This window comes from Aedes aegypti, chromosome 2 (assembly GCF_002204515.2).
Source record: "Aedes aegypti strain LVP_AGWG chromosome 2, AaegL5.0 Primary Assembly, whole genome shotgun sequence".
Classification (NCBI taxonomy): Eukaryota; Metazoa; Arthropoda; class Insecta; order Diptera; family Culicidae; genus Aedes; species Aedes aegypti.
Window position 1 is genome coordinate 387,679,002 of NC_035108.1, and position 27,150 is coordinate 387,706,151.

Below are 27,150 nucleotides of genomic sequence, written 5' to 3' on the forward strand. Positions count from 1 at the left end.
TAAATGACCCCCGTGTGCAAATTAAGCTCGCTGCTCTAGTGCGCGCAACATGAGTACGAAAAGCCACTAGTAATAATAGGGTCCTAAAGGCCTGTTCTAATTTTAATGCCAAACGCTTAAGTTATGGCTAAAAACATATGTTTACTCAATTTTTAAATGTTTTTCTTTTGTTTAAGTCCTAAATTTTTTTTTTTAGATTTTGTCGCACTCCTTGGCTTTAACTCAAATTTTGAGTGTATTTTGCTTTCCGTGTCCCTTCCAAAATGTCAGATAGGACCCCAGTGTTAAAATTAAATCCCCTGTGGTGTTTTTGTCGATTAAGCGAACGTCAAACATGATCAAAAGTGTTCGAACTTCAAATTTTTACCTGATTTTTTCTTATCAAAACGTGCAATTTACAATAACGAACTTGTAACATTTCGCATTTTTGAAAAATAAGTGACGGCCTACTATACATTCAACATATAACTCCTCCAACATACACGTCGAAGGGACGACACAGAGTTCATTAAGGATACTTTTAATGACTTATCATACATAATCCAGAAAATTAACCAAAATACTATTTCATATTTGATTCCTAATATGTAGACAATGTACATCAAATAGATATCTAAAATTATTTCCGAATTTAAAACTAACAAACATGCAGAAAAAAGTGTTGAAATTTCACACAATTTACCATAGGGCTTAAAAGTAAAAATTCATCCGCATTGAAGTCTAATTAATAGTTCGAATATCTAACATTATTATTATCAGAAAACTAATGGATATTAAATTGGAATATTCAAAAGTAATCAAAACAGAATGACATTTTCAGCCCAAAGTAGAATAGGAGGACACATGATAAAAAAGAGGACATGTTCTCCCAAAGGATACAATCTGGTAAGCCTATCCAGCTTTTTAAAACCGCTAATGGCTGCCGCAATCAGGCTCACTTTCTGGTAGGGATAGGGTGATTTGACGTTTGGCTTGGGTCGTTTCTATTGAACGAACCCAAGCCAAACGTCATATCGTTTAACCCCTACCAGAAAGCGAGGCTATTTGCGGCAGCCATTAGCGCTCGTAAAAAGCTGGATACAGAGGGAGATACCCCAGTACCTGACAGCATCCGATATCGTCGAAAACTAAAGAAACAATGTTCTTATCAAGTTCAAGAAATTTATTAAGGACAGCGATGTTTGCATAGAATAGCACATCCTTTATTCAATCCACGCTGTTTTGTAAAATAAGGAGAAATATTTTTTTGTATTGGCTAAAATTTAAACTTGACTAAGATTTTGAAAATAAAACATATATTTTGATCACGCGTTTAAAACAATCGAGGCCACCTAAATCAATTTAATACTGCAATTTTTCACTTAATTGAATGCCAAAATTTGTATTTATATAGGGGAACTTACGTATTGTCGGCAGCCTAAGCAGCTGAACTTTTAAGAAGGCAATTTTACGCAACAATGGAGCACAACAATTAGCAGGAGACACCTGAACTACACTTGAGCACTCTTCGTTTATTAATTGTTATACATAAAACACTATTTTGTTCTCTTAATCTTCTATTTTTCCTCACCAAAGTCACGAGGCACTTGTTCTTTTATCGGCAATGCAATTACTATTGTCGGCAACAAAAATGTTCACTTCGGCAATCCAAAACTGCGCAAAAACTAGTTTATGTATTGGTAACATTTCGTATTTGTTGACAATTCCTGAAATTAAACGTCACTCATTATGTCTACTCGTTGAAAGGGCCAATGCAGAAAAATACAGACTACACTGAGCAAAGAATTGCAGTTAGAAATAAAATAGCGGAGATTCAAATTGAATACACAACGCCACTAAATTTATGCAGACTAAGGCGCCGTCCACATATTACGTAACGCTCTAGGGGGAGGGGGAGTAGGCTCAAACGTTGCGGCTCAAACACAATTTTTTTTTTCATGCAAAGACCGTTGCGGAGGGGGAATGGTCGAAAATTGTACATTTTAACGTTATGTCATAAATGGACACTGCCTAATTTCATTTGCATTTATTTTATCGAATATTATTTTGTATTCAATCTCACTATGGCAGAACTTCGGCTTTAAAAATTGCCATGTCATGGTAATAAACTTGCAGCAGGTGCAGAAGTTGCAGCGTGACGTCATGGTTAATTGAGTAATAATATTGTGCTCTGCAAGAAAAATCCACGGAACGCAATTATCGGATTACTTGAATTTCAGAGTTGCGTTTGAATGAGTTACATGCATGCTCCTATTTGCTACTCGCATATGCGCTACAGTCTATTTAGGGTGCGGCTTATTTTTCAAAAGTCCTCAAAACCAAAAATTCGTGTACTCTTCTGAATTTGAATCATATTAGTAGAGAAACCTCGAAGTTTGAGCCAAAAATATTAAAATGTAGAGGTGCAAGCGTCTTGGAGGTGAATTTTCAAGTTATAATAAATGGCCTTCAGTGAAGTCACCATAACTTCGGTGATATCAGCACCATTACCTTAAATTTTTTTTTTTTTTGAAAACTTAGTAGAACATCAAATTTGTGTAAAATCAAAACTAGTTTCAATAAAAAGTAGTTTACTCCAATTTTTTTTATTTTACTGAAAAAATATCTTTGTTTGACCATAACTTCATGAATACTCAACCGATTCCAAATCTTTTTGCATGGTTTTGAAGCTTATTTAATTGTGTTCAAACTTTGCATACACCGCATTTTACCGCAACATTTTTTAAATAAATTTGAAACAATGATATATTTGCACATGTTAAAAAAATACACTATTCAACTTGTAATTCAAACAAAATGCTTTAAAAACATAAGTTTTATATGAAACATTCGGCAAAAAAACTTAAATAATCCAAAGAAATTCGATTTTTTCTTTAAAAAAAATCTTGTTTTTGGGTAGTTTTTGTTACAAAACTAAGCAAGGTCCTTGGTTCGATTCCAGGTTGCCGCGAAAACTATTTTTGTTTTCAAATGTCGGTTCCATGACGTAAATTTATGAATTTCAATCCAATTTCTTGTGGCGAATTTTCATATGGGGTTCCTATGTTTATCGATAGTTCGTTTTCCTAAGTGTAGTTTGTTTGGCCCAATGTCACCTTCTCGAAGGGGTGAGTTTGGGCCAATTTTCAAATGATTCCTATTTTAAGGAAAATAATCAGATTTCAATTATTTGTTCAGCATTTGCAACGTATTCTCATATTTAACCGAGCATATCAAGTCAAATTGCGAAAGTTATTTAAAAATAAATGAGAACTTACGCATTTTTGGCCAAATCTCACCCCCAACGATGGTACTTGCATAGTTGTTTTCATTTTTTTTTTAATGTCAAGAATTTCACCGTGAATTGAACTATTCACTGACAAGCTGAATGGCTCGATATGGTTTTGGTCTGTAAAGGTTGCTGCTCTTGAACGCTCTATCACCAAGTTATTACCGAGAGAATGAATGGTATTACAGACCAACCTCTTTTTATGACCGTTTTTTTACCGACGGTTCGTTTTACGACCACTTTTTACTTACCGAAATTCAGATTAACGACTGTTTTTATAAATGACCAATATCTTACAAAGTATTCAAAATAGAGGATCATGATGTTCAGCAAAATTGTTCAGTAGTTCAAGGGCTAGCACCACCATCATTGCGGAATTCTACCACTAGGTGATGCTAGTGAGCATGAAACATTTGTTTTGGGGTTATCCTAGGATCCTGGCCACTTAGAAATATGGCGCCTTCTGCAAAGTTGTTCAGTAGCTCAAGGACTATCATTATAAAAGCTATGAGATTCAACATTTTGCCACCAGGCGGCGCTAGTGAGCATCAAACTTTTGTTTTGCGGATATATCAGGATCCTGGCCACTCAGAAAGATGGCGCCTTCGGCATTGTTTTGCTGGATCCTGACTACATAGACATGGCGGCTTGGGCAAAGTTGAGCTTCTCAGCAAGTTTAACGAAGATGCCATCTTTCTAAGTGGTCAGGATCCTGAGATATCCGCAAAACAAAAATTCTACGCTCACTAGCGCCGCCTGGTGGCAAAATTTTGAATCTCATAGCTTTAATAATGATAGCGCTTGAGCTAATGAACAACTTGTCCGCAATTTCACTTAAGCAGTGTTGCCAGCTACGACAAAATTTTTAACTCTTCATGAAAAACTGGATTACAGTTGAAGAGTATTGCTATGTTGCTAAGCATTCTATTTTACTGTTCCGCTCAAGTTTTATGGTTTTGATCTTTTCTTTATTCTTCTTGAACAGTGCTGCCAGCCACATGAACATTTGTGATTCGGCCGACTGTATAGCACGCAACACTTCCTTCAACTTTGGTCAACATTCGGTACCGTCATCTTTGAAATTTTTTGGTATTTGCATATCACACCCCCATAAAATTGGCTCTTCTGATAACAATCGAGCAGTGTTGCCATCTATTACCAAAATATAAAAACTTGAACGGCCATTTTGGAAAGTTCTCAACCCATGCTTCGACTTTGCCGAATATCTCGAATCAGTATTTCCGCATATAGACGTTGCATTTTTCAAAAACATAATTATTACCCAGATTATTTTTACGACCCCCCGATAGCGGTCGTAAAAAGAGGTTGGGGTGTATTAAAAAAAGTCCGATTGCGATGTCCCAAGATTTATATTTTTTTTTTGTTTTTGAATATCACTCTCCGAATATGGTTCGATCAGCTAATTCGGATCGAAATCCAAACCTTGCCAGTAATTTTTAAGGTTCATATTCTTCTCAGTGTATGAGAAAATCAGAATAGACCCTTTTCAAATCTACTCACTTTTGATTTGACACAATTACATCATCCACTGATTGCCTGTAGAACAACAGGAGTGTTGCCAAAATATTTAACCTATTAAAAGACGTATATTTTATATGTTTCTCAGTATTTTGAAGTTTATGCGCTACAATCTTCAAATAAGGAAGGCATTGAAAGACTCAATTATTACCCGTGCATGCTTTGTTGCATAATTCCAATAAATTAATTAGTTGTGTTCGATCTTTTCTGTGAATTGAAATCGTGAATAATAATTACACCGCAATTGAATATGGTTTTCTGGCAACCTGGTGCAGTAATAAAAAGTGATTGCCGAGGAAAACAAAGTTCATTAATTTTTAATTGTGATTTGAAGCATAAAAATTAAGTATTTTCGAGTGCTTTATAGACCAATTAAAAGTTTAATTGTGCATAAGTGATCGGTGCGTAGATTTTGTGGAAAAATTGGCATTGGAGCGGAGAATTGGACCTCTCCAAGTGGTGAGTTTTTCCTAAGCTGTTCTTGTGTTGTTCTGTTCGGCAGCTCACGAATGACGATGATTTCGTAAGCATTTATTTCATTTAATAATAAAACCTATGTTATATAATATTTTCGTCAAGAATGTGATTTATATGGAAGATTATAGTTCAAGGAACATGTTGAGTACAATGAAGGTAACCCTTGTTCCGTAGATAAATTCTTACAAGGACGATAAGTTAGTGTTGCCGAAAATACTCTCAGGGTGCCGAAGCCATCATTTACCCTATACAATTGTGCGTTACAAAAATTAAAATATACATTATAAACGGGTAAAACAATCCCATAAAGCCAATAATTTTGGAATTATCAATCTATCGGATTAGGTTTCTGGTACTAGGGGATCTCTCCCTTCAAATCAAACATGTTAAATTGGTAAAGAAACCTGTGGAGTGTTACCAGTACGTATTTGATTTATTGTCTCAAACAATCATTAAAACAAATGGAAGGATTAATTTTAGACGAAACGATTTGAATAAAGCCCTCAGTACACTCTTTGCCAAGTGTGCAAATTTTTCCACACGCATAAACTAACGCTTCAATATCCACTTGACACTTCACATGTTTTGCCATTGTTGAGACCGAGGTTTGCATGTTGGTTTATGCGTGCGGAAAAATTTGCACACTTGACAAACAGTGTACTGAGGGCTTAAGGTTCATGAATTTAACAGCCTACACTGGAAACTCTTGATCATCCCTCGGAGGCCTTACCGAATGAATTTGTATCGACACACCTCAGCACGACCACATCTACCTCACAAAAGCATTGGAAATCCAAACTCGAGAGAATCGGTGGCGCAGCTGCAGGCAGACACCAGCGCACCTCGGAGAACCAAGAGAGAGTGAAATACTGTTGCTTCCACCGCCGCTTTTGGTGGTGTCTTTCCCCTATAGGGTAGGTTTACCAGTATTCGCTACCCCAAGGGATAATATGTTTAATAAATCAGTCAAGGGACTTTTGCATACGGTCAATACGTTAAAAAAGCTTCCAATTGATCCAAATGATATACAGCCAAATGGTACTATATAGACTGAACACATCTATACTGGAAATATTGGGTGCATACAGTCAATTATGACCTCGTCTATACAATCATCTAAGATCGAATTTTTGAAATTCTTAACAATTATCCAAGAAACTTATCAATGTTACCTTGGATTACGGTACATAGAAAATGGGAATATATGTGTATATAAACAAAATCATAAAACCAAGTCCTTAAGTTAAAATAAAACTTGAAATAAGTAGAAAAATTTTATCCCGATTTTGTCAACCCTAAATGCAAAATGAGGCTGACAAACTCAGGATATTGTACAATCCCTTAACAAGAATAGACCAGGTTTTAATTTCAAGACCTAAATTCATCACCTACATAGTTTTTAGATAGAGAGGTGACGAATTCAGGAACGACAGGCTACAAAATTTTATGAGCAAACACTCTTGGAAAAGAATTGTTTTTTTTTTTTCTCAGTAAATTTAAAGATTTTTTCCAATATTTGTACAATGGCGATACCGGTACACCTACCCTGCCTATGAACCATCATCGCATGAAGCCGGGGCCAGGCGCGACTGCAGCGAACGACTCACCCATTAGTTGCGAGTTTAAGCTGGAAGCGTTGTGAGGTTCGATCGCGAGCGTCTACCCGAAACCGAAAGGTGCTGCTGGAGTGTGGAGTGTGGATATTCACTTACTGGTTTCTCGAGAGTGCTGTATTTGTGTTCCTGCCCTGGTGGTTAGGTCAGTTGCGTTGATCTGAAGAACCTGATCAAGAGTGGGGTGCATTCCAACAAAGGTGCGACGACAGCCAAGAAGTGTTCTTGTAATATCAATGGTGTTTTTTGAGGGATGCTATCGCGTGAGTGTTTCGGTGCTTTGTTTGGGAAGATTGCTGCTTCAGTATTGATAAACATCGAATTGTGAATCATAGTTAAGCCCTAGGTTGATAACCCTCATGTGACACGACCCAGAAAGATCCTATCCGAAGAACGGGAAATTAAAAGGTGCCTTCATGGGAGAATTGTTTGTTGCGTATGCATATAGCAAAGTGTGAAGCGAAGTGTAACAACCGCCGAAGAACCCTCCACCGCTACTCGTGATATTACAATTAGGAAGTAAGCAGAAAGGAGTGAAAAAAAAAACCTTTGAGCATTGCTCAATATCAACAACAACAACAGCCCCAAAATAAAGGAGAAGAATCTGGTTTTTGCTGTTGTTTCAAGTGCAAGGGGAGAAGAAAGATTACCTCAGGAGTGTGTGATAAAGCAGCGGAGAAGAAGAATACAAAGCGAAAAGTATAAACGCTCTGTGTGCCCAACATTTATAAAACCCAAGGTGTGTGGCGTAGGTAACGATTGTTACTTCGTAAGGGTGGTCCCAAATTGATGAATGGTGTTGTTTTGTGTGTGTCGAAAACTGTAACTGGTGACATTTATATTGCAATTGTATTGCAGAGTAGTGTTTCCCGAAGCCGGCAATTTAATCAAACTCCAGGATATCAACGGAAATATTTTTGGGATTCAATCGAAATCTTATTCAGGGTTGCATCAAAATCCCAATCAGGATTTCATCGAAATCCTATCCAAGATTTCATCGAAATCCTGTTCCGGATTTCATCAAAATCCTATTTCGGATTTCATCGAAATCCTCTTCCAGTTTTCATCGAAATCCTATTTCGGATTTTATCAAATTCCAATTCCGGATTTTATCGAAATTCTATTAAGGATTTCATCAAAATCTTATACAGCATTTCATCGAAATCCAATTCAAGATTGCATTGAAATCATTTAAAGGATTTCATTGAAATCCAATTCAGGATTTCATCGAAACCATATTCAGGATTTCTTTGAAATCCTCTTCAGGATTTCATCGAAATACATTTCAAAATTTGATCAAAATCTTATTCGGGATTTCGTCAAAGCTTTTCAGGAATTCATGGAAATCATTTTCATCCTATTCAAGATTTCATAGAAATCTTATTCAAGATTTCATAGAAATCTTATTCATGATTCAATCAAAATCTGTTCAAGATTTCATGGCAATCCTATTCAGGTATTCATCGAAATCCTGTTCAGGATTTCATCGAAATCCTGTTCAGGATTTCATCGAAATCCTGTTCAGGATTTCATCGAAATCCTGTTCAGGATTTCATCCAAATCCTGTTCAGGATTTTATCTAAATTCTGTTCAGGATTTCATCGAAATCCTGTTCAGAATTTCATAGAAATCCTGTTCAGGATTTCAAAGCAATCCTGTTCAGAATTTCAAAGCAATCCTGTTCAGGATTTCATAAAAATCCTGTTCGAGATTTCATAGAAATTCTGTTCACGATTTCTTCGAAATACTTTTCAGGATTTGATAAAAATCCTTTGCATGATTTCGTCAAAAGCTAGTCAGGATTTCATGGAAACTCTTTTCAAGATTTCATCAAAATCCTGTTCAGGAACCAGCTTGAAAAATTATTAAAACTTCAAACTCGACTGTGAAACAGTTGTAATTAATAACAAATTACTCTTACTACTTTAAATCAGACAACACCAATGTTCGTTCAGTACCGGCAAACAACAAATTTCACAAATGTTCAAACAGTACCAAAAATAACATTTTTTTTTAAATAAGACCGCCCAGCCAACACATCGGACTTGTCAAGAAAACATAAATCACGTCTGCGTTTTTTCAAAATTAGACAGAAGATGATAGTTTTATGAGGTTTTCTATGTTTTAGATTTGATGAAATCTATGTTATTAACGACTGTGGCAAGAAAAGTAGTGAAGATAATTTCATATGGAATGCTCTACTTAAACATGCAGTACTAGAGTGGTTCAAAAAATCGTTTTTGCTCCACACTGCTCATCTGATTCCAAAGCATTCTAGTCAAAATTTGGATGGAGGATTGATATTAGGGGAATTCTTAAAGTGTTTTTGAAGAAATATCTAAAGAATATGTTTAATTCATTTCTGAATTGCTGTGGAATTTTGGGAAGAATTCCTGAAGGAACAGCAAGTTCTGAAAAATGCTGGAGTGATGCCTAAGGAAGAATATTGAAGCATCCAATAAAAAAAGAATTAGTAAATTAATGCCATGAGTGACTCTGAAACCAATTGTAAAATTCTCTAGAAATTTCTTGAAGGAATACTTCAAAAACAAGAAGTTTTTTTTTCAATTTTTGGATTACCCAATGTGAGCATATTTCAGAAGTTCTAGATAGCATTCTTATTCTTGAAGAAACTACTAGAGGAATTCTAGGAATTGCCAGGAATGTCGCAGAGATGTCACAAGATAAATCCAATAAAGAACCCATAAAATCTATTGAAGAATTTTTGTTGAAAAAATTTCTTGATGAATAAGGATGAATGTCAAAGAGAAACCAAGAGAAATCTATGGACGCATATATGAGACATTTCAGCGAAAAAGTTCTTGTACCAGTCCCTGAAGAAACATAAAAGAATTATAAATAAATTCGTAAAGTGTTCTCATGTTAACTTCCTTCTACATAATTGTGTTCAAGATATTTAGGAATCCTTTATATATATTTAAACCTTCGAGAAATTCTTTGTGAAATTCCAGAAAATCTATTAGTAAAACCACTGCAGAGTAGGGTGCGGCATATTTTTCGAAAGTTGTCCAAAATTCGTATGCTCTTATGAATTCAAGTCACTTAAAAAGGGAAACCTCAAATTATGAACCAAACATTTTGAAATTTAGAGGTGGACCAAGCGACTTGAAGGTGAATTTTCAAGTTGCAATATATGACCTTCAGTGAAGACTTCATAACCAGTGGCAACTGAGAAAGGAAGATTCCAACCATTTACTTTGTGCTTCATAATCTAAATTTGCCAAATTAACCATTTTTAGATTCGTAGAACAGGTAGAAAGTGAGGTTACGAGTCGCTTCTGTTCACAACTTAATTATTTTACAATCAATTTAGAAGCTCTTAGCATTATTCCCTTCAAAAATATTTTTTTGGTAAAATTTGTATAATATAAAATATAAAACTGGTCTTAGTTAAAAGTAGATTTATCTAAATTTTTCCTCTTTTATCTAATCGTCTTTGTTTGACCATAACTTTATAAACACACATCCAGTTCCAGATTTTTTTACATGATTCTGAAGCAAATTTGCAAAAAATTATTAAAAATATATTTGGCCTAATTTTTTAACAAAAACTACCTCAGAACTTGATTTAAGGTTTGATTTCGAAATGTTGATTCATTTTCGCCGGAAGTAACAGTTGTAATGTTTAATTGGAGTTTATAAAGCATCTTGTTATATCTACAAGTTTAATAGCGCATAGATAATTTATGAAATTTCAAAATTATTTTTGGTATAAAAATTATGTAAAATTGCTTAAAAAACCAGATTCAGCTAGAGCAATAATGTTTAACTGTTTTTTTTTTAAACCAGATCAAAACTATCTTTTTTAAATAATTTGTTGAATACAAAGTTTTAAAACAATTAAATTTGCTTCAAAAGCATGGTAAAAGATATGGAGTATTTATTTTTGAAGGAACAGCACGAAACAAAGATGATTTAATCTGCCAATAGAGGAACAATTTGGAGAAAACTACTTTTAACTAAGGCTTTTTCTAATTTTAGACAATTTTTTTATTCTACAAACTTTTTACAAATTTTATTTTGAAGAGAATGTTGCTAAGAGCCTTAAAATTGGTTGGAAAATAACAAAGTTATGAAGACTTCACTGAAGGTCATATTTCATAACTTGAACATTCACCATGAAGTCGCTTGTGCCACCTCTAAATCTTAATACTTTTAGCTCAAAGTTTGAGGTTTTCTTTTAAGTGATAAAAATTCAGAAGAGCACACAAATTTTTGGTTTTGACAACTTTTGAAAAATAAGCCGCACCCTACTGCAGAGCTCCATCAATGAATCCTGAAATCGTTCTTTTGAGTAATTTCTAGATTAATTCCTAGGATAACGTCTATATGAAGTCTTTGGAAACTTCTGGAATAATCTCAGAGTATCAGGTATCAGAAGGCCGGCTCCAAAGGCACGTTCCCCACCAGTTGGGAGATTTGTGCCATCGCCATATTTGAGCCTATTTCATCATCTACCCGATGGGAGAGGAAAGGGAAGGGAAAGATGGGAGGAAATAGGAGTGGGGTCCCTTGAAGAGGGAAGATCGCATAAGCGAAATGAGAGCATGTAGCTCCATACCACAATGGGTTCGAACAGCGCCCTAAAAAGGGCACTGCAAAACGCATGAGCGTAAAGAGAGCCTATAGCTCATTACCACAGCGGGTTAAGAATAACAGGATGTCCTGAAGATTCAGGCTTCTGTATTCAGTTTCACTTAATAAGTGTTTACCAAGTAATTGGAATCGCATTTGCGCAAAAACTGGACAGTTACATATCAGGTGATACGAAGTTCCATAATCGGAGTCACAACTATCACACACAAATGAGTCAGCACGCTGAATATTTGCCATGTGATAGTTGAGTCGGCACCCGAGCAGAAGAAAATAACTACTGAATACCAAATTGAGGTATTCCATACCCAATACTTACAACCTGAATGAAGTATGAATGAGCCCTGCATAAGAGGTAAAATACCTCAAATAATACCTTCTGCATGTTCTACAAATACCAAGCTGATATTTAGATCAGGTATTGCAATACCTATATAATACATGATGAATTTTCATATAAAAGTGAAATTTTTCAATAATAGTTCAATACCTCCAGCAGTCCTCGATAGCTAACGAATACCAAAATGAAGTATTTTTAACCTTTTTTCAAATACCATTATAATACTAAAATAAGGTATTAATAACTGAACAATACCTAATTGTGGTATGATACCAAAATATGGTATGCATAAGTTATTGTCGAGTTATTCTTTCCTCCTCGGGCAGTGGCCTGTCAACGCTCTGACCAAGAGACTGCAATTCTGCTTTGACAGATTTGTTAAATACTTCGCCACCTTTGGAGATGGCTCAGTAATATACAATTTTGTTTGACGACACGACTCCAAACTATTCCAATATTGCTTGTGCTGAGTTGCCGCCCAAGAGTTTATCTGAAGCTTCACCCAGCACTTCGAAATTGGAATAGCCGGCTCAGGGCCAATGAAGTCATGCGATGCTCCATCGCGAGCTAGCTCATCAGCCAATTCATTTCCAACGATGGAAGAATGGCCAGGTACCCATACAAGGTTGACAGAGTTGACTGAATTCAGTTCCTCAATTTGAGTTCGACATGCGATAACAAGCTTCGACCTTGAGTTGGCCGAAGCGAGAGCTTTTATAGCAGCCTGACTATCTGAACAGAAGTATATGACTTTACCCATTACGCGCTGTTGAAGTGCTGATTGCACTCCACACATAAGAGCAAATATTTCCGCCTGAAAAACGGTGCAGTTTCTACCAAGTGAGTAAAACTGATTCAGCCTTAGCTCACGAGAATATACTCCTGCACCAGCTCTACCTTCAAGAAGGGAGCCATCAGTGTAACATACTATATTGTTTGATATACTTCTTTCCAAATAGCCAGACGTCCACTCTTCCCGTGAAGGGAATTGTGTGGTAAATGTCCTGTAAGGAAAGTTACAAGCAATTGTGAGATCACTTGGAGCAAGGACAATTTTGTCCCAATTCACCAAAAGTGGAAACAACGAAGTGTGTGTAGATCTACGATTCACTGGATTTTTCTCCAGTAGATCCAGTACCCATAAACGGTAAGAGCAAGAAAGTGCTTCTTGTTTAAGATATATGTGTAGTGGCGCAACGTCGAAAAGGGCCTCGAGCGCCGCTGTGGGAGTTGTAGAGAACGCACCAGACATCGCCATCAAGCACATCCTTTGGAGATGGCCCAATTTTGATTGGATTGTTCTCACTTCGCCCTTTTGCCACCACACAAGACATCCATATGCCAATATTGGTCGAACAACTGTTGTGTAAATCCATTTGATATATTTGGGTTTGAGGCCCCAAGTTTTACCAAAGGTTCGCCGGCATTGACCGAAGGCCATACAAGCTTTTTTGACTCTGAAATCAATGTGAGCTGTCCATAAAAGTTTGGAATCTAGAATGACTCCGACATACTTTACTTGATCAGTCACATTAATCTCAGTGCCAAAAAGACGTAAAGGTCGAATTCCATCGCGGTTTCGTCTTTCCGTAAACAAAACAATAGATGTTTTATTCGGGTTAACCGAAAGGCCATATTGGCGACACCAACTCTCGACTACCTGAAGAGCACTTTGCATCAGGTCGAATAGGGTGCTTATGCACATACCAACTATCAGAGCTAAATAGTCGTCGGCAAATCCATAAGTTGGAAAACCGCAATTATTGAGTTGCCTCAATAGCGTATCTGCTACGAGATTCCACAAAAGTGGTGACAAGACTCCCCCTTGGGGGCATCCGCAAACACTCAATTTTCGAATCGCTGCTTGACGCAATGTCGAGAAGAGATGTCGGTTTTTGAGCATTTGATGAATCCAATTGGTAATCATTGTAGGTAGCCCATGGTTTCGTGCGGCTTCCAATATGGCATCGAAAGACACGTTATCAAAGGCACCCTCAATATCCAAGAAAACACCCAAGCAGGATTGCTTCTGAGCGAATGCTTTCTCGATATCGTAAACAACTTTGTGTAAGAGAGTCACAGTGGACTTTCCAGATTGGTAAGCATGTTGATTCACATGAAGAGGCATGTTTGCCAAATAAACATCACGGATGTGATGATCGATAATGCGTTCCAGACATTTCAGAAGAAAAGAGGTCAGACTGATTGGTCTAAAACTCTTCGCTTCCTCATACGACGCACGTCCTCCTTTCGGGATAAACTTTACAGTAATATCACGCCAGGATCTGGGAATGTACCCGGTAGCAAAACTGCTTACAAGTAGCTTTTTCAAAACATGTTTGATAAACTCAAATCCCTTTTGGAGCAGAACAGGATAAATCCCATCCGCTCCTGGAGATTTGAAAGGAGCAAAACTATTAAGTGCCCATTGAATCGATTCAGTAGTTACGATTCTGCGAGCCGAGGCCAGAGACTCGTAACTACATGAAAAGACATTTGGTTCATCCGTAGATGCTATGTCCACACATCCGGGGAAGTGTGTATTGAATAAACATTCTAAAACTTCTTCATCGGAAGAAGTAAAGTCACCATTAGGTAAGCGAATTTCGTTCACTTGGAAATCCTTAGATTTTGCAAGAATTTTGTTCAACCGACTGACTTCACTCAAACTGGAAACATTTGTACAAAGGTTTTTCCAGCCGGATCGTTCAGCAGAACGAAGAGCCTTCTTGTAAGCCTTGCGAGCTGACTTGAACGACTCTGATCCAGCTGAACGGCGTCTGTTCCAACTCCTTCTACATTGTTTCCTGAGTCTAGTCAGATCGGAATTCCACCATGGGGTCCCTCTTGTAGTCTTTACAGACCGCAGAGGACATGCTTCTTCAAAAGCTTCCATAATGTAGGATGTTGTAGTATCAACGGCATCATCCAGATCACTTGGATTGTCAATGGACGGAGAATATCCATGAAATTTGGTCGCAACCAATTCAATGTAGAGTTCCCAGTTTGTTGACCGGGGATTCCTAAAACGCAAAGTCTGCGCAGTTACATTTGAATGTTCAAAGAAGATGTAGCGATGATCAGATAATGATTCCTCATCTGATACATGCCAATTCGTCAACTCGTGACTGATTCTATTCGAGCAGAGCGTTATGTCTAACACTTCTTCTCTATTAGAAACCATGAAGGTTGGGCGATTGCCTATGTTAAGTAATCCAAGGTCTGTACTACTTAAGTATTCCATCAGACTGGAGCCTCTCAAATTGATATCCGAGCTGCCCCAGATGATGTGATGAGCATTGGCATCACTGCCCACAATCAGCGGAAGGCCTTTTGTTACGCAGTGTACGACAACTCGTTTTAAGTCATCCGTTGGGGATGGTTCATCATGTGGTAAATATACCGAACAATAGACGTATTTCCTGTTGAGGTCACCAACAGAAACATCGATTGTGACAGCACATACATCTCTGGTAGTTAACTCAGAAATGAGTGTAGCAACGATTGCTTTATTAACGAGCACGCATGCGCGGGGCATGGAGCGCGAGTTTGCCATTTCAAACTTGCTAAAAGTAGCAAAAACTGGGTCCACAAGGTTACCTACATAGAAGTTCCCTCTACGAAAGTAGGGTTCTTGAACTAGCGCCACTTGGGCTGCACCATTTTGCATGAGTCTGCAAAGATTGATCGTTGCTGTTCTTTTATGCTGAAGATTGATCTGAGCTAACCTAACCGTAGCCACTACCCAAACTAGGCAGGATTAAGCTTTTTGCAATCTCAGCACGAAAAAGACCAGCAACGAAAAAACCAGATCGGTATCTATTGAAAGTCGCCAAAGGCGAAAGAGCACAGAATACACTGTGTAAAACGCATAATGCGAATCCATATAGGTGATAATTTAAATTAAATGTCAACATATTCATAATCCCACCCTTATTAAGCCTCAAGATAGAGACTGAAGAAGGGCAGCCGATTATCTCGGAGAAACACAAGGTCACCTGCACCATTGCTCCGGGTAGCACAGGAAGGACTCAATACTGTGGAGGGCGCCCTGGTACCCCACAGGCTCCGTTTGCGGTTAGGTTTTATTTAGACCCCCCTAACCATTCATTCTTAGGCACGGTACGCATCACACCATAAATTAGGGGTCACCTGTGAGGTGGACTTTTACCACCGGAACAGGCAGTCCGTAGTGTTAATTCTTAGCCAGTTGAAACAACCGCTACCGACACTACGCGGCTATCTAGGCTGCTCGGGAAAAGGAGGTTAATATTGATGATTAACTCCTGACGTGCCCAAGCAGCCATCATAAATTTGCCAAATTAACCATTTTTAGATTCGTAGAACAGGTAGAAAGTGAGGTTACGAGTCGCTTCTGTTCACAACTTAATTATTTTACAATCAATTTAGAAGCTCTTAGCATTATTCCCTTCAAAAATATTTTTTTGGTAAAATTTGTATAATATAAAATATAAAACTGGTCTTAGTTAAAAGTAGATTTATCTAAATTTTTCCTCTTTTATCTAATCGTCTTTGTTTGACCATAACTTTATAAACACACATCCAGTTCCAGATTTTTTTACATGATTCTGAAGCAAATTTGCAAAAAATTATTAAAAATATATTTGGCCTAATTTTTTAACAAAAACTACCTCAGAACTTGATTTAAGGTTTGATTTCGAAATGTTGATTCATTTTCGCCGGAAGTAACAGTTGTAATGTTTAATTGGAGTTTATAAAGCATCTTGTTATATCTACAAGTTTAATAGCGCATAGATAATTTATGAAATTTCAAAATTATTTTTGGTATAAAAATTATGTAAAATTGCTTAAAAAACCAGATTCAGCTAGAGCAATAATGTTTAACTGTTTTTTTTTTAAACCAGATCAAAACTATCTTTTTTAAATAATTTGTTGAATACAAAGTTTTAAAACAATTAAATTTGCTTCAAAAGCATGGTAAAAGATATGGAGTATTTATTTTTGAAGGAACAGCACGAAACAAAGATGATTTAATCTGCCAATAGAGGAACAATTTGGAGAAAACTACTTTTAACTAAGGCTTTTTCTAATTTTAGACAATTTTTTTATTCTACAAACTTTTTACAAATTTTATTTTGAAGAGAATGTTGCTAAGAGCCTTAAAATTGGTTGGAAAATAACAAAGTTATGAAGACTTCACTGAAGGTCATATTTCATAACTTGAACATTCACCATGAAGTCGCTTGTGCCACCTCTAAATCTTAATACTTTTAGCTCAAAGTTTGAGGTTTTCTTTTAAGTGATAAAAATTCAGAAGAGCACACAAATTTTTGGTTTTGACAACTTTTGAAAAATAAGCCGCACCCTACTGCAGAGCTCCATCAATGAATCCTGAAATCGTTCTTTTGAGTAATTTCTAGATTAATTCCTAGGATAACGTCTATATGAAGTCTTTGGAAACTTCTGGAATAATCTCATAGTTCTTTCAAGTTCATAAACGAAGAGAAGTGAAGCGGAGAATTTTTCGGAATAAACCCTAGATAATCTTTTATAACAGTTACAGAATTGTTTAGTAGAGGGACACCTGAAAGAATTTACGTAGTAATTAATTGGGGAATTTCCGCAATAATTTTGAAGGAATCCTAAATGGAATATCTCGAAAAGTTCATCTAAAAATCTTTTTAAGACACTGATAAAAATCCTAATAGGAATTGCTTAGGAACTGGCAGAGGAATCTCATGAATAGTTGTGAAGCAATTTATGAGGAAATCACTAGAATAATTCATCGAAACAAACATGTCGGAGAGATCTTTGAAGGAAATGCCTTGGCAACATTTCCTAATGAAATTATTGAAGGAATATCTAATGAAACTCCTGAAAAACCCTTAACACTGTCTTGGAAGAATTTCTGGAGAAATTGTCCTATGACCCATAATTTGAAAAACACTAATCTAAAGATTTTATCACAACTTATAATAACATGACGAAAGAATGAATCGTATGATGAAAATTGAATGTTTGATATTACAAAAAAGTCATATAAAGGGGTCTGCCCTGTTTGGCACAATGCCATATGGCATACTGCCATTAGGGGTCGTCCATAAATGACGTAGCTTTTTAGGGGGGAGGGGGGTCTTCACGAATTTGTGACGAAGTGTGACGAGGGGGAGGGAGGGGTCCTAGCTAGTGGACGTAGCATTTTGAATCAAATCCGTAAAAAGAATGGCGCTGAAAAAATTGCATACAATTGTTTTTTATGAAACTTATTTTTTTACTTATAAACTTGGGTTAAAAAATTATGATTAAGCTTCAAAACATTTACATGACAAGATTGAAAAAATATCTATGAAACTTTAGATTTTCTTGATAAATGTAATCAAACAGATGTTTTGAAGCATTGAATAATTATGTGAATATTATATTATATTCGTGTCTAAATTGATAAATTTATAAATACACAAAATAAGTTTAATATATTGATTAAAAATCAATGCTCTAGCTACTTGGAGTACATTTTTTTTTTGCCATTTGTTAACATGACATAAAGAAAGCCGTTTTAGTTTTATCCATATTTTCTGTAGGGGACTTATTTCTTCAAGAAAATAAAATATGCCCTTCTTGGCAAATATTGCATTTAAAACAACATATTTATTCCGTGAATTATGCCTTCAACGTTGCAGGCGATATCCACCCAATCATTTGTTTTGATATATCAATGCTCTTGATGGAATAGCGTGAATATTAATGAATACTTAAATTTTCTTAATGACAAGGTAATTTGAAGAATTTGTATTATTTAACTGTTTGATTATAGGTTGTGTAAGATTTTTTCAGTATGGAAACGATAATGAAATTCAACTGAAATATTAATAGAGATTATTGTATTTGTATAGTAATCGCTAAAATTTTCTAAACATTCCAAATATTTCAAGTGAAATCTTTTATGTATCTGGCTACTGTTTGCTAAAATGAAATTGGATAATATTAACGATGGTTCATTTCAAACTAATATATTTTTTTGATCATTTTCATTGAAATCTATTTCTTAACAACGAATAATTAAAAAAACAATCCTCTAATATAACGAAATTTTTGTTCAATATATCATAAAATATATTGGACCCTAACTCGACAGTAACGAGCTTCATCAATACAATCAAATTTTGTTTTTACATTTTTTATAGTAAACTTGTTTTTGGTACGAACAGCAAAAGTAATATAATTTAGCCTATATGAAACTGGAAACCAAAACCAAGGAAAATGTTTATTTAAAACAGTTCCAAATTACTTTTGAGCGCTACGTTATATCAAACTGTTAGATTAGATTATTCTTACATTTCAGTCAGTAATTAATATCAAACTTTGTATTGAACTTCTAAATTTCAATTTTTTGTTTCAACAAAAAAACAAATGAAAAAAATATAAGGGGGGGGGGGGTGCTTGATATGCTACGTATATTCCAGAGGGAGTACTTGCATTTGTGACGAAATGCTACGAGGAGGGAGGGGGGTGTAAAAAAACAGTGAAAAAATGCTACGTCATTTATGGACGGCCCCTTAGGCATAACAGCTGTTTGACATAATACCATTTGGCATAACGAGCATGCCAAACGCCATTTGGTATATTACCATTTGGCATAACGAGCATGCCAAACGCCATTTGGTATAATAGCCGTTTGGCATAATTATGAAAAACAATGGATTCGATCAAATTTCTTCCATTAAGAAAGAGATGTGGATAAACTGCTCGCGATCACACATTTCGTTGCCAGTTATTAACATGTTATAATTCTAATCTTCATTTTTCAAAGAAACATATATCCAATAAAGTGCTTTTGGAATTGCATCATACATAACTTCCGGAGCCTTTGTGTCCGGGATATTATGGCATATTTTTACAGAAATGTGTCCAATGCCTAAGATATGTAATTTTGTTTAATAAAGGAGGAACCAGATATTTTATGATGCACCTTATGGTCCCGAACATTTTTGTACCACTGCAGTATCTTCCTTTTAAAATTATGCTAAACGACCATTATGCCAAACGGATTATATGCCAAACGACTTTATGCTAAACGATTGTATGCCAAACGACATTAGGCCAAATTACATTATGCCAAACGAGGTAGACCCATATAAGGTACTCCGGAGCAAGCGACAATCCGAGGTTCCTGCATAGCTCATTCAGGAAAAAAATTTCAAGGAGATATTCTTCTAGAAAGTTAAAAATACAATGGTACGGAATGTATTTAGTACAAAACAATAAAGTTATTTTCATTACCGTGGGCTCCATGTAACAGTTGCCAATTCAGCGTCATTTTCAACTTGCATGATAAATTATAACACGTTTCACGCCTTGCATAGGCTCGCAAAAAAAAATTGTATAAATCAACTTGCTGTCAGTAAACTACAATTTAAGGTCTTATTATATGCTACTCACGATAAACAGATAATTTGTTTTCATTTAATAAGAAAATTTTCAAGGTTTAACTTACCCAAAAATATCTTTTTACCCGGGGCAAGTGGGACTTATCAAAACAAGCTCCAGAATACTTTTTCTACAAGCTTCAAAAAATTTTCTAGAGAGAAGCACTAAAAGATTCAAACAAAAGATTTTCATAAAAAAAAATGTAATTGTTCAAAAAGGAGAAACAATTTTAATATTTTTATGTTATTTTGTGTATTATATTTGAAATTCGAACTCAAAATTGAACGAAGACATAGATGAATTTTGAAATGTATCATGAGAACGATTACTTTTCTATTTTTATTCAACTTCATTTGTCAAAATTAGTAGTTGCGGGAAGCAAATTCCATTCCATATTAAGCAGTTTTCTGCCATGCGTGACAATAATAACAGAACATAATTATAATTTCGTCAAAAATTGAAGGTTCGTGCTACTTTTTAATTAATAACTTATAAATGATACATGTTGAACAAGTTTCAATCCTCTTTACGTTTTTAAAGAGGAATTTTCAGTTAATGTAATGTGCGATGTGACATACGATGAAATGTACGTTTTCTTTCTAAAGCGTTACGTATTTTATACCTTATTTACATCAAATATGTACTCAATATCAAAAATTTAAGATTTACCAATCTTATTACTGCAATAGTTGACTTACTGATGTGGATTAACGCATGATAGTGGATGTGTCCCGCTTGTATTGTTTAGTATGGTAACTGCGTCTAATGGCTCAATTTACAACGTTCTTCAAATGGTTTCACAATTTCTGAACTATTCGATCTATCGTTATTTGGGTCCCACTTGCCCCGGGGTACCTTAATTTCAAACTAAACATTCAAATTCTATGTTCTCTTCCAAAATTTCCGAGAATACGCTAAAACTTCGAATTTATTTGTTAGAATCTCAAATACACAATTTTGTGTGTGCTTTTTTTGTATTTTCAATTATATTTCTCACCAATTCAACCAGAGACTTATTCAAAACGACACCATTCAGCAATGTTCCTCTTTCAATACCGAATTTATCACCCTAATCACAAACCACATCCTCTCCCAACCCAGAAGAGTGCTACTTTGGAGTTTTCCAACACAACAACGGCCCCGATCGGCGAGGAGAGTAGGTATACGTCCGTTCTCGTTCCATGCGAGTGATCGTTGAAGAAGCAAGAAAAAAAAGCTACCTTTTCTGAAGGCGGCAAAGTCCCATCGCCGTCTCGTCACAGTCTCCACCAACCGCCGCGCCGCGCTAACCGTTCAATAGTGGAGTTCTTCACAGCAGCAACATAAAGCGGGGAATTTATGAACGTGTGGAATACAGCAGCCATCAACTAGTGTATGAAAGTGTGGATGGTAGTGTACAATCGAATCTAGCGAGCTGCACGCTCGTTTAAACTAGCCTTCTGAAAAGGAATCTCTTTTTTCCTGTGTGTTCTGTGGAACTTCTAGTTCTGAGGCTAGACTATCTCGTTGGATTTGTTGATTGGCTTGATTGGCTGCTAAACTAAAGCGCTAGACTGCTGCTAACCGGAGAAGGAGGTAGCTGGAGGAGCTGCTTGCTGCACCAGGCAGAAGCAGCACAAGCCGAGTCTGGCTCATGGTTTTAAGGTAAGAAAAGAACACACATCACAACAATTGAGGGTTCATTGCAACATAACTGGTTGCTATTGCTGGGTAGATTTTTTGTTCGGTTTTGAGGCTTTCGACAAGGTTCGGTGCCTGCGGTTCTGATTCCTTTCCATCTCGTGTTGTGACACTGAAGATGGAACATGTTTGGTTTACTCTCATTGTTGGGGCTACACTTATGGGAACTGTGTAATCAAAAGTTCTTGCTCTGCACTTGAATTGATTTGATGTAGAACAAAGAGGTAAATTACACAATTAACACACTTAGTTTATAATCATTCTTCTTCTTTTTTGGCATTACGTCCCCACTGGGACAGAGTCTGCTTCTCAGCTTAGTGTTCTTATGAGCACTTCCACAGTTATTAACTGAGAGCTTACTGTGCCAATGATCATTTTTGCATGCGTATATCGTGAGGCAGGTACGAAGATACTCTATGCCCTGGGAAGTCGAGAAAATTTCCAACCCGAAAAGATCCTCGACCGGTGGGATTCGAACCCACGACCCTCAGCTTGGTCTTGCTGAATAGCTGCGCGTTTACCGCTACGGCTATCTGGGCCCCTAAAGCAAGCGTCTTGAAGGTGAATTTTCAAGTTGTAAAATATGGTCTTCAGTGAAGTTGTCTTTGTTATTTTTTAAATAATTTTGAAACTTTCAGCATTTTATCTTCAAAATTAAATTAATGAAAACTTTGTAGAACTGCAATTTATAATCATATCAACCTAATATTTGTCAGAAATAAATATTAGCCATGAATTACTCATCGTTAATAAATACTGTTAAGGATCAAGAATTCACCATTCCATCATCAGCAATCATCAAAAATGAAAACCCAGTTTTTTCGTTCAAATTTAAAGAAATCTTCATAAAAATCTATCATCGCACTCCAGATAGCAAGTGGAATGCGTTGATAAATTTTCTTGAACATTGCTTAAATTTTGAGCAAAAAAACTGGTTTTGAAAATTTGTAAAACGATGATGGTTATTTTCCTCTTAAAAGGGGTATCTTTGAAAATGCTTATATAAATAAAAATGGAATGGTGTTTGTATGTCACGAAATGACTTACGAACGGGTCAGCGGATCTGAATGATTCTTTCTCCGTTTTGTTTGTCACGGGTTCCGACGTGTTTGCGTGTATAAAAATCCAAGGATATTCACCGGGAAAGCTGAAAAAACGAGAGTGAACGGAACTGTCATTTTGTATGGGACAAACCATATTGTTTTTCAACAGCCTACTTGATGGCAAGAAGAAGTTTGCCGGAACCACTAGTTCTTAATAAAATTTCAAAATTTCTGTGCATCAACTCAGTATCAGCAAAACGAATACATAGTAAAATGGTTTTCGAATGACACATCATGGCAAAGTTATTTTTGTTAGAGTTGAGAACGTAAAAGGCTTTATATTCAAGTATGAAAAATTGATAAGATTCTAGCATTTCTGTAACGCTTACAAAAATCAATCTACGATCATTAGTTGATGTTAGTTTGAAAGCGTTTCTCACTTATCCTTGACAGCATAGTTTTAGTAGAACCTGAATTCAGTCTCAAATCTCAGCGCAAATCATGTATATTAATGAATAAAATCTTTCTGACGCTCTCTGTATACGTTCTCAAATCTACGAACTGATTCAACGATAAAAAATACTTCATAAATTGAAGCTCAAGTGCATTATAATAAAATGAAATAAACATTAACAGTTGCTCTTCTACTAATGTTTCCAGTAGCAAATCATGACACATTCACATTTTATGCATGCACCATTTTCCATCGCTAGAAGTCACTGACTCATACACGCAACTTCGCACCAAACTGCGCTAAAATTCATTACTATTCACATTTCGTTTATGCACCTGTTAGGTAGCGATGCTGCCAGCAACCGTCACCATTTTTTATTATCATGATCTTCATGGCCCATCAACATGCATGGCGTGGCTTCTTCTTTCACCATATGAATGATTCAAATCTCTCCACGAGTCCAACGACCAGCTTCTTCTAGTAGTTGCAGGCAAAGACCCTTCTTCATGCACTCTGGCTCTAGGTTCGGAGATCATCACCACCTTTACCAAGAGTAATTGTTTTGCAGTTTGACGGCGGAAGACCCTGTCTTCGTGTTTCGAAGAAATGCAAAGAGGCGGTATAAATTCCACCCGAATAATGGGATCAAATTTTTCACTCTTCATCGCAACGCACTCTACGGACGACCAGTGGGCTCTTGAGGGGAGGGTTATTGTTTCGAATGGGCACCACTTGTATGCTTTCCAGAGTGGAAAGTATTTAGAACGGAGTTTTCACATGACCACAAGACGGGAGTGCTTTTTTATTGCTCCCTACCGTGGCGTTAATGATTTATATGCGATTTTAATGAGAAAACAACGGGTTAGTCTCGATTGTGGTCATCCCTGGAGAACTATTTTTTCGATATCATTGTTTGATTTTGATAGAATACTACTTGATTGTACATTACGGTAATAGACTGATGAACCATTTATGCATTTTATTCAAACGCATGGGATTTTCATCACGGGTGGCCTAATGTTATCGAAGATTGTGCTACTTTTCCCCAAATGTCGTTTTCCCGAATATCAATTCACCGAACGCCAATTCCACGAATAACCCGTTTTCCGAAAAGTGATACAGCTCAAAAAGGTGTAGGAATAGATAGGGCTGTTCAAAATTAAGAGAGTTTTAGAATCTAATCTCCCAAATCTTCTATGAATATGAATATGAATAGTAATCGTATGAATAGTAATCATACGAAAGAAATAGTGTTCTGTAAAATTTTCAGCACTTCCGGTGATGATTTAATGGTGGTCGAAAGACAATGTAAGTTTATATGTAAATAATTATGGAGAAGTGTTGGAAAATGTTTCAAACACGAAAGAAATGAAAGATCAAATGTGTATGCTACTTTACGCTCAATTCAGGATTATAGCCCTGCTAAATTCCGAAAAATCTTAAACACAGTTAGCTCAAAAATGACCTGTTTCTTCAGAAACTTTCTCGATTATAATTTAAAGAATAAGTTTAACAATGAGAACATAAATTTGTTCTTCCATTACAGTAGTAACATGTTTGGATTTTTTTCAAAAATTTCTCCAAAGAAATCTCTTTATAAACCTACATTGTCTTTAGGCCACCGTTAAATATTCACCGAACAAGCCAAACATTTAAAAACACACTATTTTCATCATAGAATGGTAAAAAAAAATATTTAACTCCCTAGTGCAGGAATAATCTTTAGTGGTAGGCTGGTTAACTAGAACCCAGACAGGAATAATAACAGGTGATCGGCTCGCTTACCATCCACAAATATATTAAGTAATGACAAATATGAGTTACCAAACTTTTAAGGAAAATGGGCTATTAAGGAAACGGGGTATTTGGGAACTGGCATTCGCGGAAGTGGCGTTCAGGGAAACGACATTCGGGAATTCAACATTGAGCATGAGCATGAGCATGAGCATGATTAACCGCCCGCAGTTGCTACTCCGTTATTGCAAGAACAGCTGAACTTGCACAGGGAACCAACAGACGCTCGGGGTCAGTAGCATCCTCATTGTGTAAGTACCGATGATGTCAATATTATAACATACAATAACGGCACCGGCTGCGTCCGAATGCAGGTCAATTTGGGGATGGGAGGGTAATGTTGACGTGTTACTTGCTTTAAGGAAGACGTTGAGTCCTCTGCACTTGCACAAGTCAACATTGGGAATTAGGATGTGGGAAAGGGTTGGGTATAAAATTGTGGTAAACGATAAAGATATAATTTAAAATGAATGTGCCTAGCCGGTTTGTACACCAAACAAGTGTTCGTCGCTCTCCCCCTCAGGAGCAAGCATCGTGATCTAAGGATCAATCACTTAAAGACATTCTGAGAAAAGTAGCACAATCGTACTCGAATTCACCGATTTCTCACGTAATGACAGTTTTCGGCTCATCCCACATCCTTTTAATGTGGTTATCTCAAACTTTTATATAAAACGTGACACTACGTTGGAAATAAGCTCTCGCCATTCTGTTGCAGTGGGCAAAGCGAAGTTAAAAATGCGTTTCAAACAAAAATTTAATTTAATTTCAATTATATTTCTCACCAATTCAACCAGAGACTTATTCAAAACGACACCATTCAGCAATGTTCCTCTTTCAATACCGAATTTATCACCCTAATCACAAACCACATCCTCTCCCAACCCAGAAGAGTGCTACTTTGGAGTTTTCCAACACAACAACGGCCCCGATCGGCGAGGAGAGTAGGTATACGTCCGTTCTCGTTCCATGCGAGTGATCGTTGAAGAAGCAAGAAAAAAAAGCTACCTTTTCTGAAGGCGGCAAAGTCCCATCGCCGTCTCGTCACAGTCTCCACCAACCGCCGCGCCGCGCTAACCGTTCAATAGTGGAGTTCTTCACAGCAGCAACATAAAGCGGGGAATTTATGAACGTGTGGAATACAGCAGCCATCAACTAGTGTATGAAAGTGTGGATGGTAGTGTACAATCGAATCTAGCGAGCTGCACGCTCGTTTAAACTAGCCTTCTGAAAAGGAATCTCTTTTTTCCTGTGTGTTCTGTGGAACTTCTAGTTCTGAGGCTAGACTATCTCGTTGGATTTGTTGATTGGCTTGATTGGCTGCTAAACTAAAGCGCTAGACTGCTGCTAACCGGAGAAGGAGGTAGCTGGAGGAGCTGCTTGCTGCACCAGGCAGAAGCAGCACAAGCCGAGTCTGGCTCATGGTTTTAAGGTAAGAAAAGAACACACATCACAACAATTGAGGGTTCATTGCAACATAACTGGTTGCTATTGCTGGGTAGATTTTTTGTTCGGTTTTGAGGCTTTCGACAAGGTTCGGTGCCTGCGGTTCTGATTCCTTTCCATCTCGTGTTGTGACACTGAAGATGGAACATGTTTGGTTTACTCTCATTGTTGGGGCTACACTTATGGGAACTGTGTAATCAAAAGTTCTTGCTCTGCACTTGAATTGATTTGATGTAGAACAAAGAGGTAAATTACACAACTAACACACTTAGTTTATAATCATTCTTCTTCTTTTTTGGCATTACGTCCCCACTGGGACAGAGTCTGCTTCTCAGCTTAGTGTTCTTATGAGCACTTCCACAGTTATTAACTGAGAGCTTACTGTGCCAATGATCATTTTTGCATGCGTATATCGTGAGGCAGGTACGAAGATACTCTATGCCCTGGGAAGTCGAGAAAATTTCCAACCCGAA

At 36.7% G+C, this 27,150-nt stretch overlaps 1 protein-coding gene and 1 long non-coding RNA gene across 4 annotated transcripts in view; both read left to right on the forward strand.

Annotated features, from left to right (window-relative positions):
* Positions 1-6,875: 6,875 nt before the first annotated feature.
* On the forward strand, positions 6,876-21,800 carry LOC110676950. The gene is made up of 2 exons (XR_002500845.1): positions 6,876-7,636; positions 21,362-21,800. It is a non-coding gene; the product is annotated as an uncharacterized LOC110676950 (long non-coding RNA).
* Positions 21,801-26,090: 4,290 nt separating this feature from the next.
* Positions 26,091-27,150, forward strand: part of LOC5564557 — a 487,044-nt gene continuing 485,984 nt past the window's right edge. Inside the window, exon 1 of one of the 3 annotated variants that reach the window (XM_021846959.1) lies at positions 26,091-26,663. The gene's annotated coding sequence lies outside the window, so the exon portion shown is untranslated. The remainder of the gene's footprint in view (positions 26,664-27,150) is intronic. The other 2 variants (XM_021846960.1, XM_021846961.1) reach the window with 2 other exon arrangements.